The sequence below is a fragment of the Cynocephalus volans genome, chromosome 2 (assembly GCF_027409185.1).
Source record: "Cynocephalus volans isolate mCynVol1 chromosome 2, mCynVol1.pri, whole genome shotgun sequence".
Lineage (NCBI taxonomy): Eukaryota > Metazoa > Chordata > Mammalia > Dermoptera > Cynocephalidae > Cynocephalus > Cynocephalus volans.
In genome coordinates this window covers 31,676,605-31,682,604 of record NC_084461.1, presented here as the reverse complement: position 1 = coordinate 31,682,604, position 6,000 = coordinate 31,676,605, and positions in this window count along the sequence as shown.

Below are 6,000 nucleotides of genomic sequence, written 5' to 3'. Positions count from 1 at the left end.
CACTGATCTGCCACATGTTACTTCACTAGAGCCCAAAGCAGAAATCTGAGAGGTATAATTTTGGGTGGCTGGGATACTAGGATTCCTGGGTTCAAGTCTTTTCTCTGTTGCCTACTAATACTGCTAATCATACAACTTGGGCAAATCATACAACTTGACTAAGCTTTAGTTTCTTTTTCTGTAAAATGGGGGTAATAATAATGTCTTACGTCATATTTCTGTAAGAATTAAGTAATTAAAGTGAAACTGTTTTATGAACTATGACAAATTTTATGAATATAGTGTGGCTCATATTTAATATCCACAATTGTGAATGCCTTGAAGGGAGGGACTGTGTCTTTTTGATCTTTGATTTCACAGCACCTAGCACAGTTCCAGGAACAATGTTTGTTGAGTTCAACCAAAGCTATTATACATTAGTAGTTATAACTCTTACTTCCTGACACCAGAGTAAATGCATCCTGTATGTCCAGGTTACAGACAAAATTTTAATTAATGATGAGCATGTTGAATTGTTTATTATCATCATTTAGACTAAAGACGTATGCAATATTATATACAAATTTCCTGCATTCTTATAGATTTATCTTCTTTCTGGTCATGAACAGAAAAATGTGCTCAAACATCTATAAATGGTAAGAAATCCCTAAGGACTGTCTCATAGGAGGAAGAGAGGGGGAAATGCCCTAATTCTACTAACGCTGTAGGTTGAGTGCAAATATAAAGTTTCCTAAATAAAATAAAAATGGGCAAATAATCTGAATAGACATTTCTCAAAAGAAGACATACAAATGGCCAATAGGTATATGAAAAAATGCTCAACATCACTAATCAGGGAAATGCAAGTTAAAACCACAAAGAGATATCACTTCACTTCAGTTAGGATGGCTATTACAAAAAGACAAAAAACAACAAATGCTGGTGGGAATGTGGAGAAAAGGAAACTCTTATGCACTGTTGGTAGGAATGTAAATTAGTACGGCCAATATGGAAAACAGTATAGATGTTCCTCAAAAAATTAAAAATAGAACTACCATATGATCCAGCAATCCCACTACTGGATAATTATCTATCCAATGAAAAGGAAATCAGAAGAGACACCTGTACCCCCATATTTATTACAGCACTATTTGCAATATCCAAGATATGGAATCAACCTAGGGTCCATCAGCAGATGAATGGATAAAGAAAATATGGTATATAGGCACAATGGAATACTACTCAGCCATAAAAAAATGAAATCATGTCATTTGTGGCAACATGGACAAGACTGGAAGACATTATGCTAAGTGAAGTAAGTCATGCACAGAAAGATAAATACTGTATGTTCTTGCTCATACATGGCAGCTAAAAAAAGTGAGCTCATAGAATTATAAAATAGAATTGAGGCTACTAGAGGCTGAGAAGAGTAGAGGGGAAGGGGGATAAGGAGATGTTGATTAATGGATATGGAATTACAGCTAGATAGGAAGAATAAGTTCTGGTATTCTATAGTAGTCCTAGATGTCTATAATTAACAATAATTTACTGTATATTTTCAAATGGTCAGAAGAGAGAGAAGAGTTCAAATGTTCTCATCACAAAGAAATGATAAATGTTTGTGGTCATGGAAATGCTAATTAGTCTGATTTTATCATCACACAGTGTGTACATGTATCTAAATATCTCTGTACTCCATCAATATGTGCAATAATTATGTGTCAATTAAAAATAAAAATAAAAAATCATGAAGAGCAATAAAAAAAAAGGAGTAGTAGTAAACTGGGATGCATTCCTCGTACCACGAAGGAAAACTGACTAAAATAATCACAGACCTAAATGCTAAGCTTAAAACTACAATAAATCAAGAAGAAAACATAGGAGAAAAAGTTTTGTGACATGAGTTAGGCTAAGATTTCTTAGATAAAATACCAAAGGCACAATACATAAAAGAACAAATTGATAAATTGGACTTCATTAAATTTTAAAACTTCTGTTCTTCAAAAGATACTGTTAAGAAAATGAAAAGACAAACTACAGACTGGGAAAAAATATTTGCAAACCATATAACTGCTAAGGAACTTGTGTCTAAAATATATAAAGAAATTGTAAAAGTCAATAACAAGAAAACAAACAATTCATTAAAAATGAGCAAAAGATCTGGACAAAGAAGGTATACAAATGAAAAATAAGTACATAAAAAGATGCTCAAGAGAAATACAAATTAAAACCACAATGAGATCCACTACGTACTTATTAGGGTGACTAAAATTAAAAACATTGACCATACCAGATGTTGTTGAGGATTTGAAGGAACTGGAACTTTCAAACACTGCTGGTAGGAATATAACATGGTGCAATCATTTTGGAAAAGCTGGGCAGTTTCTAGTAAAGGTAACATACATCTCTCATACAATTCAACCATTTCATTCCTTAATATTAACCCAAGTGGGAAAAAAGCATATATCCATACAAATACTTGTACATTAATGTTCATGGTGATTTTATCTCTAATAACCTCAAACTAGAAACAGCTAAATGTCCTTCATTAGGTGAATTAATAAACAAATCATGGTATCCATACAATGTAATACTCGACAATCAAAAGGAATGAACCACTGATACACACAATAACATGGATGAATTTTAATTATGCGGAGTGAAAGAATCATATAAAAATGTGTAAACTGTATGATTCCACTTATATAATTCTAGAAAATGCAAATGTATTTATAGTGGAAAAAAGCAGATCAATTGTTTGGGGTAGGGCTGGGGGAGAGTTGGAATTGATGAATTACAAAGGGCCATGAGAAAACTTTCGGGGATGACTGATATATTCATTATCTTGATAGTGGTTTCACAGGTACATAGAGATGTCAAAACTGATCAAATTGTACATTTCAAATATGTGCAGATTATTATATATTAATAAAAATTATTCCACCATAAGATAATAACTCTTTAATGTTTGTCTTTTCTATACCTTCTCACCCCAACCCTACTACATTTAACTTTGATTCCTTTTACATGAAACATGAACTGCCGAAGACAAAAAGCCAGCCAAAAGTGTCAGTAGGAATATACATGCATGCCACTCTTTATGCTGTATTCTGTCTGCCAAAGGCATTCCTCTCAGAATATAAAATTGATGCTGTCCCTCCCCTTCTTTTTAGTTCAAGGAGAAGTTTCTAACCCCCATAACAGCAGCCACTAGCACAGTCTATTTCAGATAGTTCACTACCAGCATCCTATTGCTAGTGGATACCCAGTATGAGTATGACGATGGTATTCAAATCGTGACGCAACAGCCCTGCTGTCAGAATGCCTTTTTTCCCCTCTCCTTTTTTCTGGGCTGGGGCATTGGAGTAGGGAGATGTCTAAAGCCCTAAGGAAAAATTACTGATATCAAAGATGCGGCCCCTACCTACCCCAACAGCATCCTAAATCTCCAAGTTGACTCCCTAGTCCAAATGATGATGTAGCCATGCTGTCTTAGTCTGCATGGTACCTGGTGAGACCCTGCTTCCTGGTTCATAGACTGCCATCTTCTTGCTGTTCCCTCAAATGGCAAAAGGGGTAAAAAAGCTTTCTAGGGTCTCTTTTACAGGGGTACTAATCCCAGTGTGAAGACTCTTCTCTCATAACCTAATCACTTCCCAAAGACCCCATCTCCAAAAACCACCACATTGGGGATTAGGTTTCAACAGATGAATTTTGGGGAGACAAACATTTAGTCTACAGTACATGCCATCAAACATTCATTGCTAGGTAAAAATCTACATGGGGCTCTCCTTCCATTGATTTTGTGTGGAATATGACAAGACCTTACAACGTATAGTTTTTTTATTTCAGAAAAGTCTTCTATGATCTTTCTGATTACCACTTCTATTCCAATTATTATAGTTTTTTCTTGAGAAATACTTACAATTATTTGGCTGAACCTCTACTTTGCCCTCTACATCAACCAGTTTCTTATTATATCCCTCTCTTCTTTCACTCTGTATTTTAGGAAAGCTTTTCAAGTTTGTCATATAAATCATTGATTCTTAAAATCAGCAGTATATTAAAATTGCCTCTAGAACTAATAAAAATACAGATCCTGGACATAACTCTCAGAACTTCTGATTCAGATGGTCTGGGGTGATGATCAGGAATTTGTTTTTTGTTGGTTTTCTTGGGTTTGATATTTTTACTGACTGTTGCAATTCCAGATTTGAGAAATATTGCTCAACATCACTACAACACATCAAGAGTCTCTTCATTATTTTCAATGTGAATTTGAATTTTATTAAATCTGTTGTTTCCCTTATTACACAGATACCAACCACGTGTTTATGCTTCCCTTGAAGAAGCTATTTTCATTCCTATAATTTTTTAGAAGGCTTTCTTTTTCTCTGAATCTTCAAAATGATGTCCCCTTTCTCATGTTATTTACTATTTTTTGACTACATTAACATGAAATGAGATAAAAATCTCTCCAGACCTGATGTTTGCCAGTGTACATGTGTGGATTGCTTCTGACTCCACCCTCTGCTCACTTGAGTATTAGTTATGTTTACCAACTTTTCCTCTGACTTTGAACAAACTTAGGTTTTATGTAGAGACACCCTTATCTATCTGACCAAGTCTTTAGCCTTGGTTCTGTCTGTATACTGACTGGTTGAACACCTCTTGCCACACCCCACTGCAAGGGAATGAGTTCTCTGGAAGGGAAATCAGTACTTGGATAAGTATGGCTATACAAGGTATTCTTGATTCCACCCAATCCTGGAGTGCTTTGATGAGATTCTGCTTAGACCCAAGAATTACTTTCTTAAGGCTCTAGTCCAGGCATGGATACAACAAAAGTTTTTGTACCGTACTCTCCCTCAGCACATCTAAGAAAGCAGAGAATTTTCAAACTAGAACACATCCCTTTTACAAAAAGGAAAAAAGAGAGAGAGAGAGAGAAGGAAGAGAGGAAAAAGAGAAAGGGAAAAGAATGAGAGAAGGAAAGAGAAAAAGAAAGAAAGAAAGAAAGATGGAAGGAGAGAAGAAGAGAGGGGAGAGGGACGGAGGGAGTGGGGAAGAGGAGAGAGGAGAGAGAAGGTGTGGGGAAGGGGGCAGGGGAGGGGAGAGCCACACGTACATACCTATATACACACATTGCTTCTCACATTCTGCTTGCAAGCCCGGGAGAAAATGTAACAAAACCAGCTAGCACTCACCTTCCTTAGCAACTGAATTGCCTTTCTGAGCTCTCCTTTGGCAAAGCAGATCCTGCCCATGTTATAAAAAGTTTCAGCCACTTTTTTGCTATAGTCACCATAGCTGATGACCTGGGACTTCAATGTAGACTTTAGCACTCTGTAAGCTTCCTGAGGGGATAACAACAACAACAACAAAATCATCCTGGCAATTCTGAAGGAACATACTGGTTCTATTGCATGCGTTCTATGGAGGAGCAATTCCATCCCATAATGACAGAAGCCACCAAGATCAGTTGGTTGTGATGTGTGCCCTAAGTAATTTGTTTCTATTAAGAGTTAAACTTCCAAGCTTATAATTAATGATAGCTAATTTGTATGTACAATATTATTTAATCTTCATGGTTACCCTATGAGAGAGAAGCTATTGTTATACTCATTGTATACATGAAGGAATCGAGAGTAATAGAAGCTAAAGATCTTGCCCAAGATCACACAGCCTATGGTTGGCAGTATAAGGTTTCACACACAAGACAGTCTGAATTCCATAGCCCTCGCTCTCTTTTTTTCACCTAATTTTATTTAAAAATTTTTCAAACTTTCAGAAAAGCTGAAAGAATAGTAAAATGAATACACACAAAATTTTCACCTAGATTCACAAACGGCTACCATTTTCCCACATTAGCTTTATTGTGCTGTCTTTGTTAAAAAATTATATTTATACATACATATAAAAATATACACACATATATCCTTGTTGAAAATAAGTTGTAGTCATCAAGATACTTTATCCCTAAATACCTAAGTATGTGTCTTCTTAGAACAAGAACATTCT